This window comes from Lygodium microphyllum, chromosome 23 (assembly GCF_053477565.2).
Source record: "Lygodium microphyllum isolate KBCC chromosome 23, Lygodium_microphyllum_v1.1.10, whole genome shotgun sequence".
NCBI lineage: Eukaryota > Viridiplantae > Streptophyta > Polypodiopsida > Schizaeales > Lygodiaceae > Lygodium > Lygodium microphyllum.
In genome coordinates this window covers 54,273,094-54,288,490 of record NC_141157.1, presented here as the reverse complement: position 1 = coordinate 54,288,490, position 15,397 = coordinate 54,273,094, and the positions used below count along the sequence as shown (strand labels likewise).

At 40.4% G+C, this 15,397-nt stretch overlaps 1 pseudogene; it reads right to left on the bottom strand.

The window, feature by feature from the left end:
* Nucleotides 1-11,709: 11,709 nt before the first annotated feature.
* On the bottom strand, nt 11,710-12,696 carry LOC148016197 (potassium transporter 11 pseudogene; annotated as a pseudogene).
* Between the last annotated feature and the right edge of the window lie 2,701 nt (nt 12,697-15,397).

Genomic DNA, 15,397 nt, shown 5'->3' with positions numbered 1-15,397 from the left:
GTGATGGGTGGGCTTAGGGAGGGGTGTAGAGAACTACTCTGTACCACATTATAATCAAAATGGGTGGGTAAAGACTAGGGACAACATGTTGTCCATGATTGGCCTGTTGAGGTAAAACTATCATAACTTTTGGCAGTCTGCTCCAAATGGGGCATGTTGCATGTTGAAATGGAGAATATGACAAGTACTTTCAGTCTAGGTAGGATGCACATGGCTGAGATGTGGGTAAGTATAAAACTATTCTAAAACAGTGTGTAGTCTATAGGTAGAGGGTGGTCAAATGGGGGTATAATCAACTAGTCTTTAGTCCATTGGGCCTCTTGAAGGTGAGAAAATTCATTGACAATGGTGGCTAGGCACCAAGAGGATTCTTCAAGGGGTAGTCCTTGCCATTTGATAAGGTAATCCTTGATGGATCGAGACCTTAAGTGCTTATCTCATTGTCTAATGATTGCCTTAGGGGGACATACTGAATGATGCTATCTTCCTCTATGGGGGGGAACTTCTTCCACATATTTCACTGAGGTGCCCATGAAGGGTTTCAGCTGGCTGATGAAGAAATACATTGTGGATTTTGGTGGTAGGGGGAAGCTCTAATTGGTAGGCCAAGTCACCAACTCTCTTCAGGATCCAGTAGGAACCATAGAAGGAGTGGGCCAGCTTGTTAGTGCTGCGCTCATTGAGAGTGAAGTAGTGGAGTAGTGGGGTTGTGGGACTTATTCACTTTGCATTGCTGAAGTAGGGCTTGCATGCAATCCAACTCAGCCTGATTTTTAGTATTTATCTTATCATTGAATAAGAGTGTAAGGAGGGGAACCTTATACCTATATGAAACTCCAATGCTAGAGTGGGTGGAGTTATTATAGACAAACTCAACCAAGTGGAGCCATGTATCCCAACTATGTTGTACATCATGGCAAAAGTGCCTCAAATATTTCTAAAGCCATTTGTTCACTCTTTTAGTTTGGCCATCAATTTGAGAGTGGTATGTAGTGGATGGGGCAAGCTTAGTACCCATGGATGTGAAAATTATCTACCAAAAGTTTCTCATAAACTTAGCATCCCGATCATGTACTATGACTTGTGGTAAGCCATGCAACTTGAAGACATATTCCATAAATTGAGTGGCCATTTGAGAGGCAGTGTATTGGGTCTTAGTGGGGATAAAGTGGGTAGCTTTGATGAGGCGATCAACTACCACATAGATATTGTTCCACCCTTTCTTGGTCATGGGGAGGCCATTGATGAAGTCCATTGTGATATGAGTGTGTTTCCCTTCAAGGATAGGGAGGGGCTGCAAGAGGCCAACGAGTCAAAGTGTACTGTCCTTGTTCTATTGGCATGGAACACATTTGGTCACAAAGTCCTTGACATCCCTCCAAAAGCCTTTGCAATGAAAGCTCTGGCAATCCTATCATATGATTACCATTCATCAAAGAAATGGTGCTTGGAGGCAAGATAGACCTCATGCATGTGAACATTGAAGATCAAGTAGCTGACGTCTTTACCAAATCACTTCTAGATGTTGAGGGTTGAAATGACTTGATTTATTGGCTGATTTTTCATATTTTTGTGGACTAAATATTTGATTTTTGATGGATTCTATATGATGTTTAGTTGTTTTGGAAGTGTTTGAGAGTGTTTTGGATGAGGTTGATTGGGTTTGAGAAGCTCATAATGGTTTGTAGTAGAGATATAATGTTCTGATATGTTTTGTTGATGTCCTGTAAGTGTTTGTTTGTGTCTTTTGAGCTTATTTTTTGCTCTATTTTCCTTCTATATAAGGGGTTGGACTGATGATTGATAAAGTTTGAGAGTTTTTGGAAGTTTGTTGATTGATTCTTTATGTTTTTGAATTATTTAAGTTGAGCTAAGTACTTTCTGATGCCTTCTCTAAACCCCCTATTGACCATTTGTAGAGCCTCTATCTCTGCTTTGTTTTGTTCAGTATGCCTCTCTAAGTGTAATGATGGATGAATGTGTAGGCTGGAAAATTTTTCCAACCTTGGGAAGAGATGAATACAAGTTCAAAATGGCTTGATGAAGTGGAAGAAGTAGCTTCTGAAGACCTGAAGTAAAGACTAAAATGGCAATGATAGTAGTGAGCTCTTAAGGGACACTATAGTAGTTCTGGTGACCTTTCATACTAGGCATGCCTCTTGGGAGGGGTATCCACGACCAAAAATGGGTTATGAATGAGTATTTTTTATTATCTCATTGTAATATTGAGAGAGAGCACGTATAAGAGAGAGTATGTGTGAGAGATAGACGAATCAATGCAAAACAATGTATTTATGAGGGAGAGATTGTGAGAGAAACCTATGGAATTGTTGAAGAAGAATACTATGTGATGATTTTCATTTAAATTTTTGTATTCTCTTGTGTTTTTTTGTTATCTTGATGAATTATATGAAGAAAATGAAGAGCATAATTAATTTTATTCAAGTTAAAGCCGTTGAAGAATTGTTTCTATGAAGCTACATGGAGATTTATTGTCTTGGTCTTCTTTTCCTTGTTGTGGTCATACCGAATATGAAAAAGATATTTTTTTATGATACAATATATATTTTCTTGTAGTAGATTCTCCATTTTCTTGGTGTTGCTCTTGGGGCTACATGTTTTTGGGTGCGCAACAATTGGAAAAAACTGCCAATAGGCATTACAAGGGGCTAAAAATAAAGGATATTGCAATGCCAAGAGGAGAAGAATTCAATGGATACTTGCAAAGTCCCTTCAACCACTGAAGAATTGGATATTCTCATTGCCAAAGCCACTTTCTACAAGAAATTCATCTGAAAATGGTGGAAACATATAACCATCATGGTGCAGGCTCTATGTGGTGGACTATTTCCTCTTCTTGTTGAAGCTATAGAGATGTGCATCTTGGTAGCAAATTGTCAAGGAGCAAACTAAAGTGCAAAAATAGAGAGAATGACCATCCATGGAAGATTTGGCATTCATTAAAGGGTTTCCAGATATCATCAAGTGGGAGATTGTAAAGAAGCTTTAGGAGTCGTGGTGAGTGGAAGCTCACAAGAATAAGAAGGAAAAGAATTGGAATCTGTTTGTGGATGCTCAATAGCAGGATATGTGGGATGCATGGTGCAGTGACAACCTTCTGTTTGTCCAATTAGCAACCCATTAGAAGTTGGTGGATAGAGTGTTTTTCACAAGGTACATTATTGAAACCATCAAAAGATGGCATTACTATGATGATGGCACCACAAAGATGCTCAGAAGAATGAGTTTTGACATTGAATTCAGAGACATTGAAAAGAAGAAAGTAGAAGAAATGTTAGTTAGAGAGTCCTCCGGAGACTAAAGTCCCCTCTGATTATGTTCTGTGGAGTACATCAACTGGGTGGAGCTAACTCCTTGATGAATGATGCAATCAAGAGACAAGCACTAGAATGAGTCTAGAGGTACGTGAGAAGAGAGAATGAAAAAATCAAAGCTGAGAGTGAGCTAGCAGTAGAAGCCTCCTTTGATGCCCTAGCAGCACTCTTTATAGAAGTCCCCATGGCGACTCAAGATCCCCTTCCTAGTGAGATCTGTTACAATATATGCATGGGAATTCACCTTAAGAAAGGGTATATAAGGGCTGATGGATGTAAATGGACTTAAGGGGCAGGGGAAACCCTGACACTAGCTATGCAGAGGCTATATAAACAACCTATGGGTTACTATCAAGGTTGAGATTTGTACCCAAGTTGTACCTTGAGCAACTTAGTAAACAAGATTTTGTTCTTGTACTTTGAGCTCCTATCTCCCTCTTGTGCACACTTTTTCTTGCTGCAACTTTGCTCTTTCACATGGTAACAGAGCCTTCTCTAATCCTTTCAGCTTCCTCAAACCTCAGCCTCACTAAGTGCACACAATCTTCATTTCTCTCATCTTGGACCTTCAAACTCCATAGCTAGCTTGACCTCTTGACCTTGGAGGGCTGGGGGACTCCTGGCTTCAAGTAAGAACTTCTTTCTTGACACAAGGCAACCAATCTTGGCACATCAAAGGGCAACATTAGGTAGCGTGGAAGACGGCATTGAAGAAATCATCAAAATGACACAGATCTATAGACATCGACTTTCAAATATCAACACGGTCTAAAGATGCAGCAATCCCTCCAACAACCATAGGGCTTACAAAGCCCCCCCAGTGGGGTATCTCCCTCTAAGAGGGTTTGCTGAAATTCTTCTTGTATTGGCTGCAATCAACCAAACCCTAGCTATCAGTTTCCTGCCAGAGCACTAACAGTGATTCTAATCACTGATTAATCCTCTCCAAAGTTAGTTGAAGGTTTGAAAGCTTCATTTCAATGCTCTTACACTCGGTGAGTCCTTTTAATCCAGTAAACACATCACATCTTACATCTCAAGTGGCATAAAACTTGAGCTGAGTGCTTGTAAGCACTAAAGCACATTGCTAAATCATTTTGCTGCTAGTATTTACTCACTCTAAGTTTTTCATCAGAAAATTAAAACCATTAAGTGCTCTACTTCATTTTGTAAGGCTATGTGTAAAACTATAAACACATAGACCATCCTATCCTAAACTTGTGTTACTTGCTGCATATCATGTGTAGTTTCTTTTAAATATCTTGGTCAATGAAATCAAAGAGACGAGTGTCATTGTACTCTCCTCGGAGCCATCAACAACAGGCGTTGAAGTCATAGACCATCCTTGTCCAACACAAGGTTCATCTACTAAACCATACCATAAGGAGGAGCTAGAAATCCAGTCTAGGTTCACGTCATTGAAGCCTAAAAAGAAGATTACACATAAGAAAGGACCACCAAAGTCATATTTTGAAGTACTACATATGTATGATTTTCAACCTTTCTATTCATTGCAAATTTGAATATCAATTGTTTCTAAGGGTGTCCTTGATTTGCTTCCACATTCATTGGCACACTACCCTTGTCTTAGCAAGTGGTAAGACCTTCCCAATGGCCACAACATATGCTGATGTCTACCCTCAAATTTGTAAATTTGATGGCAAAGATTTCCACCCATGGTAGGTACTTATCAAGTACAAGATGATGGAGAGAGGGTATTGGCCTCTCATTCAAGGCACTAGAGCTGTAAACTTTGCAAATATGGTTGATGTAAAGGATGGCCAATGTGCCCAAGCAATCATCATGTTACACTTAGATGAGTCCTTGATTCATCAAGTTGATCAACTAAATATTTCTAAAGAAAAATGGAATGAGCTTGAAAAGCTCTATGGAGCCACTGGTAAAAATACTAAAATCTTCCTTAAAATTGAATTCTTTAGCTTGGAATATAAATCAAGAGAAGACTTGCGAAAATTCATTTCTCACATGAAGGGTCTAATGGCACAGATTGCCTCAGTCTAAGCTCCAATCCATGAAGAGGATACTATTGCTATTCTCCTAAAAGCTGTGAAGAAGGTTTTTCCAACCCTTGTGACTACCCTAACTAATATCTCGAACCCAACTTTGGCAAGTACCATCCAGTCATGTGGATGAAGAGAAGAGAAATCATACTGAAGGAATGTCAGAGCAGTCACTTTTATGACCAAGTGTTAGTCCATAATGCTTCTACTAAGTGCTCCTTCTGTCAAAAAATGACATATTATAAGCATTTGCTGGAAGAAATACCCTGAAAAAATGAAGTGCAACAAATGCAAAACGACCGGGCATATCATCAGTAAGTGTCCCAGTGTTCCACCAGTATCGAAGGAATTGCAAGACAACTTTGCCTCCCAATCCACAGATGATCGACTCTTTTGAGTCTTGTAACATCCTCTACCTATGAATATCCTTGTAGCATGATTTATAAAGGCATCCTAGTTGATTGAGAGGGGGAACTTTAATATGTCTAGTGATGCAATGCCACCCTGGCATTGAGGGGGAGTGTTACAATATAGGCATGGGAATTCACCTTAGGCAAGGGTATATGAGGGCTGATGGATGTAAATGGACTTAAGGGGCAGGGGAAACCCTAACCCTAGCTAGGTAGAGGCTATATAAACAGCCTATGGGTCACTATCAAGGTTGAGATAGAGTGTACCCAAGTTGTACCTTGAGAAACTTAGTAAACAAGTATTTGTTCTTGTACTTTGAGCTCTTATCTCCCTCTTGTGCACACTTTTTCTTGTTACAAATCTGCTCTTTCACAATATCCATCCTTGAAATATTAATGATTGGCCAATGATCATTGTCAACATCGTGGTCTATAGATGCAGATTGGGCAATGACTGACAAAAAAAATATTGTTGGGTTTGATGTGCCACAAAGAAGCTTTGGAGTCAAAAAACACATTTCCAAAAGGAAGCACAAGAAGATATGGCCTCAAGAGAGAGATCTAGCTACTCAAAGTAGGGTAGGTATTGTTTTGGCTATAGTAGACACAAGGTCAAGATGAAGATGAAGTTGAAAATGGAGTCATGAGCTAGATGTGAGCTAGACACAGGTTACAAAAGAGCTTGAGAGAGCAGAGAGGAGAGCTGGAATGAGCTAGACCATGCTCAGCTGAGATTTGTTACCAAGAGGGTATGAGAAACTCGGTTGCCCTCCTCTTGCAATCATCAGCAAAGCGTGAGACAGAGGGGGGATGAGAGTGATTGATTTCCCTTTCATCAACTCTCAGAGGTGTGGATTGAGGGACATTATGACCATTGGAGATAGGTACATTCTCATTTTCCTATGCACACATGAGAGGGGCCTCCTCTACCCTCACTATACACCTCATTTTATTTGGTGCATTGCACACTACTAAGGCTCTGTGGCCTTCCTTCTTGCACCTATGCCATATGGGTTGGGACACATTGATCCACCATCAACTTTGCAAATTGACATACTCTCTCTGAAATATTTTTCTTGCCGATATCTAAACTGGATGTGAGATATGGATTTCAATCATTATTTTTTAAGTGATGTGAGTCATGGGGCGAGTGACTAATCTAGCATTCCAAGATGAGTGACTTCAAGATTGAGTGATGTATACCTTGCCACATCAACAACCTAACCAACTCTTTATTAACTAAGCTATCTTTTTGGGTGCTATTGTGTGGTCCTTACCATGTTGAACGAGTGTTATGTGGCAAGTCGTGGTACCTCCTAACGATGACGACAATTCTTCATGTGACAACGATGGTTTCCCTCCTCGACCATCTACAAAAGCAGGCTAAGTTTTTCTAACGCTATCCCTTTTGATTGCATGGATCATATTTTAAGTCTAGGGACACACGTGTATGGGTTATCATCAAATACTAGGCCCCTATTGATGAGTCACTCTGATCTATTAAGGTCTTAAGTGTGGGGATGCATCCCTGTGCGTCTATTTTGCATACCCTCATGGAAACATTCCTAATAGACGATTTAAGCCTACATGTCCTAATCTTTCCCAAATGGGGTCCCTTCCCCACCTACCAATCCCATTTTCGCCTTGTCTTGGGGTCATTCCTTATCTGTTTGGATTTATCCCTTATTTTATCATTTTTCCATGTGCTCCATTTTCCACAATATAAATATGACCTTATAGCCCTATTCTTCCCTTCGATTTGGTCACTTTTTCTTTTTATTGCCCCTAGTTTCGAGCCACAGATCATGAGTTACTAATTTTTAAGAAACTTTTGGCCCATTTTATGTGTTTGTATGTGAACGCACCTTTTTTGCTTCTGAACAATGATCTAATGTGACAGCCCTAACCTACACCTTTCCTTTGATATTTTTTCTCTTTACTTCCCATCATTTCAATATATAGTTTTTCCATTACTAATTTTTTTTCTTTTCACGTATTCTCGTGTGTAGATTTGGACTCTTTTTTCATGAGATCCTGCCCCAGTCACCTCGAAATTTAATTTTGATTAGAGAACCTTGTTTGTCTTGTTTCCTTGCATAATTTTCCTTTTTCCCCATCATATTTCAGTCCATCGATTTTATTTTATTAAAATTTTCATGTTTTTTTGTGGTTCTTTTTTGAAATTTTTCCATGTGAACCCCCCTTAATGCCATAGGAGCTGCATTCTGACCTAACAATCCTATCAGATAGTTTTTCTCTGACATTTTTTCTTTTTGTTTCACTTCATTTTCATACACAAATTTTCTCATATTAATTTTTGACTTCATTTTTATTTGTGTTTTTATCGTTTTTTTCATGTGAATGTGCCCTACCGCCCCCAGAACCATGTTCTACCTTAACCATCCTGTATGCCCCTTTCATTTCTATGTGTGTTTTTAGGCTTGATTTTTACTTTTTCCCATGTGAACGCGCACTTAGTTGTCACCAGACATCCCATTTCACTTTTCCAACCTCTTCCTCTCATCCTCCAACATATTTTTCCTTTTTTTCATTCCTCCATCTAGTGCTTGGTTTAATTGTTATTACTTTTTCTGTAATTTTTATTTTAACGCTTCACGTGTTTCTGCACAAACGTCCGCGTTTTCATGATTTTCCATGTGTTGCCACATATGGGACATCGTCCTTCCCCCGTGCATCTACCATGTCCATCGTGTTGACCCCATAGTCGCAAATCCCCTCCCCCCCCCCCCCCCCCCCCCAACCTGCGTTCATGTGCACCGTGAGAGGGGGGGATTCTCCATTTTCCCATTCAATATTTTTAAAAAAAACTTATTTAAAAGGAAAAAAAACAGAAAATAAAAAACCACACCCACTCTTCCCTCCCTCCCCAACTGTTCCCTTTCCTCCCAACACCCCTTCTCCCTTTCCCTCCCCCCCTCCCCCACGTGCGTACCCCTTCTCTCCTCCATCTCCCTCTTCTCTCTCCCCGTTCTCCTCCTCTCCTCCTCCCCTTCCTCTCCTCCTCCTCCATCTCCCCCTCCCTCCACTCTTTTCTTCTCCCAACTCCTCATCTTGCTCCTCCTACCTTCCCTCTTCTTTCTCCCCTTGCCGTTGCTGCTCGTTGTCGTGCCACTACGTGGACACATTGTGAAAAACTCTAGAGTGCATCATCATCCACCTTTCTTATTGATCTAGAGAGTCAATGTCATCTGAGTCATTAGTGCTAGTGTCCGTGGCATGGATGGGCCAAAAATACTAGAACTTTTGACCATTTTAGTCTTTTTAGATATTATTTATTATAAATATCCTTAAAAAGCTAAGAAAACTTCTAGCTAGGGTGGCATGCAAAAAGCAAGTTGCCTTTTCAGTCAGTTTTTGGATTTTTCATGAAAAAGGAAAGATGGCGAAATCGCGCTCATTACTATCATAGTTTGACAGACAGTAAACAACACTTTGAATTGAGAGAGGAAGAAAGAGCGATCTGGGAGATCCCTGAGCAAATGTCCTGAAGTTTTACTCCCCTTTTGAAGCCAAGGGAGCCATCAGAACATGAACTCTACATCTTTTCTAAGGATCTTGTGCAAGGGGGCTTCCTTTGTCACAAAGTGCGAGATGAATCTTCTGTAATAATCCACATGGCCGAGGAATCCCCTCAACTGTTTGAGGTTAGTTGGTGATGTTAAGGCTACAATCTTCTCAATCTTTGCAGGGTCTATTGCTATCTCTTGTGGTGAATTGTTGAGAAATAGACAAATGATATATGGTCCAAGGAAGAGATGTCCTAAATCCCATATGCACAATGAGGAGAGTGGAACAACCCAACTTCTATAAAGCATTGTACTTTCAAGATGAGTAATAAAACATGATGGTACTTTTGTCCTTTTAGTTAAGTGTTTGATTCATTGTCCAACCACACAAAACTGTGTTTATGAGTCTAAGTCTTAATCTTGGAACCTAATTTACTTGTATAACATTTTATCTTCAACTCTATGTCTTCATGAGTTCACTCTTTACCTTCCAACCTCCATAGCTCTTGCCATGCTCTAGATCCAACATTTTAATCAATGTCATTCGAGTCATTAATGCTAGTGGCCATGGCATGGATGGTCCAAAAATACTAGACTTTTGGACAATTTTATCCTATTTTTTATATTTTGGATATTATTTATTTTAGATATCTTAAAAAGCTAGGAAAACTTCTAGAATAGAGTAGCATGCAAAAAGCAACTTACTTTTTCAATCAGTTTTGGATTTTTCATGAAAAAGAAAGATGGGCAAAATCGTGCGCGTTGCGATTACAGTTGACAGACAGAAAACAACACTTTGAACTGGGAGAAGAACGAGTGATCTGGGAGAACCCTGACTAAGTGTCCTAGGGTTTTACCCCCCTTTCAGAGCCAACAAAGCTATCAAATTTGGGTTTTGAGCAACAAGGAAGAAGTTATTGTTTTGATACACGTTTTTTGTCTACGAAGGAGCTCCAAGTGATCTATAGCTTGGAGATTGCCTCTAAGTAGTGCGAGACAAGGGATTTCATGTTCCATCAATACATATTGATTCGATTCATTGTGCTTTGTCTTTATTTTGTTTACCTCTTGTCTATTCTTTTCATTTTCTTCCATCTCCTATCTCTACTTCCTTCTATCTCTGATCCCAGTGGATACAACCTTTCGACTAAAACCCCTCTGACATTGGTAAACCCAACGTGAAAGGTCGTCAAAAGAAAGAAAGACAAGATGGGAGAACCTTCGAACACAATTTCTAGTGATATTTTGCAGCAGCTAGTGCAAAATATGAATATACTTATGCATGTACAACAACAACAACAAGTAATGTAGGCTTCTGCTCAAACAGAAACTATTGTGATGAATGCTCTGCAAGCAGTTGAGCATGAGATGAAGTTATTTAATGGCAAGAATGTATCTACATATGTACATACCTATGCTCAAAAGATGGAATTCGTTGGGGTGGCTCAACTTGCATGGAGCCATTATTTTTTTTGGGATCATTATACATGAACTAAAAGTGCGAATTACTGAATTGTACATGTAGGATGTTGACTCGGTAGCTTTCAAGAAGACACTTAAGGAAGAATTTTACATTGAAGACACCAGTTTGATTACATGCAAGACTTTTAAGGAGTGGGCTTTAAAACCCAATAAGGGTCCAGTGGCTACATAATTATTAAGACACCAGTTTGATTACATGCAAGACTTTTAAGGAGTGGGCTTTAAAACCCAATAAGGGTCCAGTGGCTACATAATTATTAAGAGAATTTGAAAGTCAATTTGAGTAGCTAGATCTTGCAGAACAGCAAGCTCTTGCAAGTCGAAAAATTGAATTGTTTTTACAAGCAACAGATCTTGAGCTTCAAGAGAAGCTTGATGATTTACTAGAGGATCAGACTACAGAGATAGGTCTTAAAATAGAGTGGAGACATGTCAAGGAAGTTGTAACTGCATTTGTGAAAAAGCATAGAAGAAGAGAAAGATTGCATGTCTCTAGCTTACCCACTGTTACGGGTAGCAAAACAGTTGATGTATCCAGTAAGCCACCCACTTTTGTGGATAAACCTATGATTGTACCTACTATTCCCAATGTTAGGGAAGATGTTTTAGATGAATTGGTCAAAGGCAAGTGGGATCTTCAATTGAAGGTTGCAAAATTGCATGAAAAATGACAAGAGAAAAGGGGACGGTGTCGAAGGGTTTTCGAAAGCCAAGTCGCGACCACTGAGGACTTTGAATAATTTCAGGATAGAAGATTCAACATATGAATAATCCTATTGATCAATTTTCCACGCAGCAACAAGTTCCAGACGATTTTGTTTTATGGTTGTGAGTGTATTCCTTCAGATTTCATGACAGCATTACAATATGAATGGATTATGGCATCTTCACATGGCTCTTGTAAGTTTCGTAAAGCTGAATAATGCTTGACACCTCAAACTCCAACATACATGTGAATGCAGGAAATAGCCAAAGGTGCCCAGCCACCCTGGTCAAACTTGACAAGCACAGATGAGAAGAAGACTAGTTCAACGATCAAGCAGACCGAAACGAAAATGAGTATCAATATGACATTCGTCCGCCATACTAGGAGCATGACGAGAGCCATAAGTATGGTTGTCACAAGCATCACAACCACAACAGCAATTCCGTAAGCATTTCCAAGTTGAACAGTTGTCTGAAAACCTGCTGTCATGATTATGCACAGTACCATCAGTATCCAGTTGATTTCTGGAATGTAAACTTGACCTGGAAAGTTATTAGATGTGTGAACCACCTTCACCCTCGGGAAACAACCAAGTGCAACTGATTGCTTGATGATAGAGAATGTGGCAGAAATAGTTGCTTGGCTAGCAATGATAGCAGCAATTGTTGCGATCACAAACATGGGCCAGTAAAGTGGAGATGGAATACAGTTGTAAAATGCCTGTTCCACACCATCAAGATTTTCGGATAGGAAGGCAGCTTGTCCAATATACGAGGCAAGCAAGCACGGAAACACCAAAAATGCGAATGCAACAATAATCCAGCTGACAGACAAACCCTTTCCAATCTGAGTGTTCTTTCATTGACTTCTCATTTGGAGTCCCTTTAATACCTGAACAGGCAATGGTGAGAAATGTCCTAGATCTGCATATAATGCTTCAGTCCCAGTTATGCTGAGAAGTATGCCTCCTAATGACAGCCAGCTTTGCAGTGTGTGTGTTGTGAAGTATCGCACCAGATAAACAGGTAAAAATGCTCTCAACACCGAAAAGTCGTGCTTGATTATATTGTAAAGTCCAATGGGACCAATCACCAGAAACCAAATTAGAAGGGCTGGGGCGAAGAACCAACCAACTCTGTCTGTGCCAAAACGTTGCACACTAAATAGAACCACTAAGATGGCACATGCTATTGCTATGACGTGATCATTTTTCATCTGTGGATACTCAACTTTGATCCCAGTTACAGAAGAAAGGACTGAGATTGCAGGTGTGGTTAACTACAGATAGTAGACGAGACAACGTTCTAGAAGAAGAAGCAGAAGTAGGATCGATCCAGAAGAAGACGAGATATGGATCTTTAATAGTGTCTCCGCTTTCCTCCTTTTTGTGCTCTTTTTCTTTAATCTTGCTGAGGTTCCAATTACAAAGTAAGAAGAGAAGAGGGATGTAAGATCGCCGCCATTGCCACTGTCAGCGTCAACGAGAAAAGCCTTTCACGCCAAGTGGAAACAGCACAGAAGAAGAACACCCACATCCTCTCTCTCCTCCTTGTGGATCTCTCAGAATTATCAATTTTTTTTTCTTTCCTCTCCCGTCGATCCTCTTCAGAGCTTCCCTCTGATTTCCTTCAAGTCGAAGCATACTCCTTGTCGCAGTCGCAGAGAAAAACAAGTCTTTTTCTGTTCAGCCTCCTTCTTCCGCATTAGTCTATTTTCTAACATTCGTCACTATTCCCCCCCCCCCCCCAGAGTGCCGTTCTTTTCGTTCATTCTGCCCCCCAGGAAAAACCAGAGAGGCCTCCCTTTTCGCTCCCCTTTTTCAGGATTAGTGGCCCTTTTCTTTTTTCAATACATACGCAGATTGTGCCTATCAAAAAGTAGCCTCCTTCTTCATAAATGGAGAGTGATAAGAATAGCACAATCTCCAATCAAAGATTAGCATAGCATGTACACAACTTGCCCCTTCAAAACAGATTAAACAGTGCTGTACTGCCACCTGAAGTAGCACTATTACTTGTCGTGGGGGGGGGGAAGGGTCCACTAAAGTAATCAAGACGATGAGGCCTATAGAAGCCGAAACATGCTACCACTATGCGTATCCATCTTGGTGAAGTGGGCAAAACAAACACCAGCAACAACAATGTGCACCAAAAAGAACCCACCTCGCACACACAATCTCACCAATTGTATGTACTGATGATGTCTTCCATTTGATTTCAATGGAAAATACTCCAAAAAGGAGCACCTGAATTGTCGTCTCACTCGCATACCACAAAGGGCCATTGACACCATACTCCCATGTAACATTAGAGCTTTGCAAAATAGTAGCTGCCCAAGTCCACTGTGATACAATGACACTCACAATCAAGCCTGTCTTGATGCTCCTACTAGTTGTATTGCACCATTCTGAGGTGTGCTAAACATCAAGCAAGCTCTCACATTTGGCAAACATATCCACCAATGTACTTCGACTTGCATCTCTTGGAATTAGTTTAGTACTTCCTCACAAAGCCCATATTCGGCATATCTTGAAATAAGTGTAGCCCATGAGATTGCATCTCGAGTTTCCAATCTATCAAAAACTCCCTGTTTTTCTCCATCTTCGGCATAGAATGAAAGAGCAAACATAACAACTAAGTATGTACAAAGTATCAAATCACACACACGACTTTTGGGTGGTTTCACACCTCGAATGCGCAGCAATACGACATCCACCCCCTCTAATCCTGCGCATCCTCTGGATGGGCCAACTACCCATGATCATTATCATCAAGATCCACAAACAAATCAATCTCTTCGTTATGCATTTCCGGTAGATCAACAAGATTATCAGCCATATCATCTGTCTCTTCCATTGGAGTTTCTTGTCGTTGCTCTTCTCTTGAAAATTCTTCCAATGCATAATCCTCATCATCTCTTTTCTTGAAAATCTTGATTCTTTTTCCAGCAATAGGCACTCTAAGCACTGTCCCATCCAATTCAGTCAACTTATATGTTGCATTATCAAAAACATGTCTAACTATGTATGGCCCAAACCATCTTTTCACCATCTTCCGAAGTGCAGTATGCTGATTTTCAAGGCTGCTATCAAAGACTAATACCCAATCTCCCTCTTCTATTGCTCTAGGCCGCAAGCGATGCCTGCTATCAAACCTGTCCTTGTTCCTTAGTCTAGCAACTTTCAACCTGTCAATAGCTAGCTGAATATCCTCAGGTCTCCTCTCCAACTGTCGAATCCGAAGAGCTAAGAGCTCCTCTCTCGTCAAATCCTCCTGCCAAGGTAAAACCGACCAAGTCAAAGCACAAGTCTCAATCGGCATAACAGGTTTTTGACCATACATCAACTCTGCAGGCATATATCCTGTAGTAACACTATGTGTCGTACGATTAGCCCATAAAGCGAATGGTAGAAGTCTCGGCCATTCTCCAATCCGTCCTCTGCATGCTTTGGCTAATGCTTTCACTATTGGCGGATGCCCTCTTTCACTCTTTCCATTTCCCTCTGGATTGTATGCTGTGGTTAGAGCCAATTTGATTCCTAGCTGAGAGAAAAACTCCCTAGCTTCATCTGCATCCAATTCACCACGATCCGCAGTGATTTTACCCACACAACCATACCTGCAAAAAATTTCCTCCAATAAGAACTTACACATTGCACTAGTGGTCTTCGTTCTCAAAGATCTGCCCTCAACATGATTAGTAAGATCCTCTCTAGCCAAAACAATGTACCTCATCTGCCATAGACCCATAGGCATGGTAACCAAATCAACTACCCACTTATAATGAATGCATAGCGGATAGGTCGGATGAAGCTCATCTCTATGACGCACTACTGAATACATCTGGCAGTCTCTGCAAGTCTCAACAAAGTGAGAAACATCTCTGTACATGCCTTTCCACCAATATTTCTCCCTGA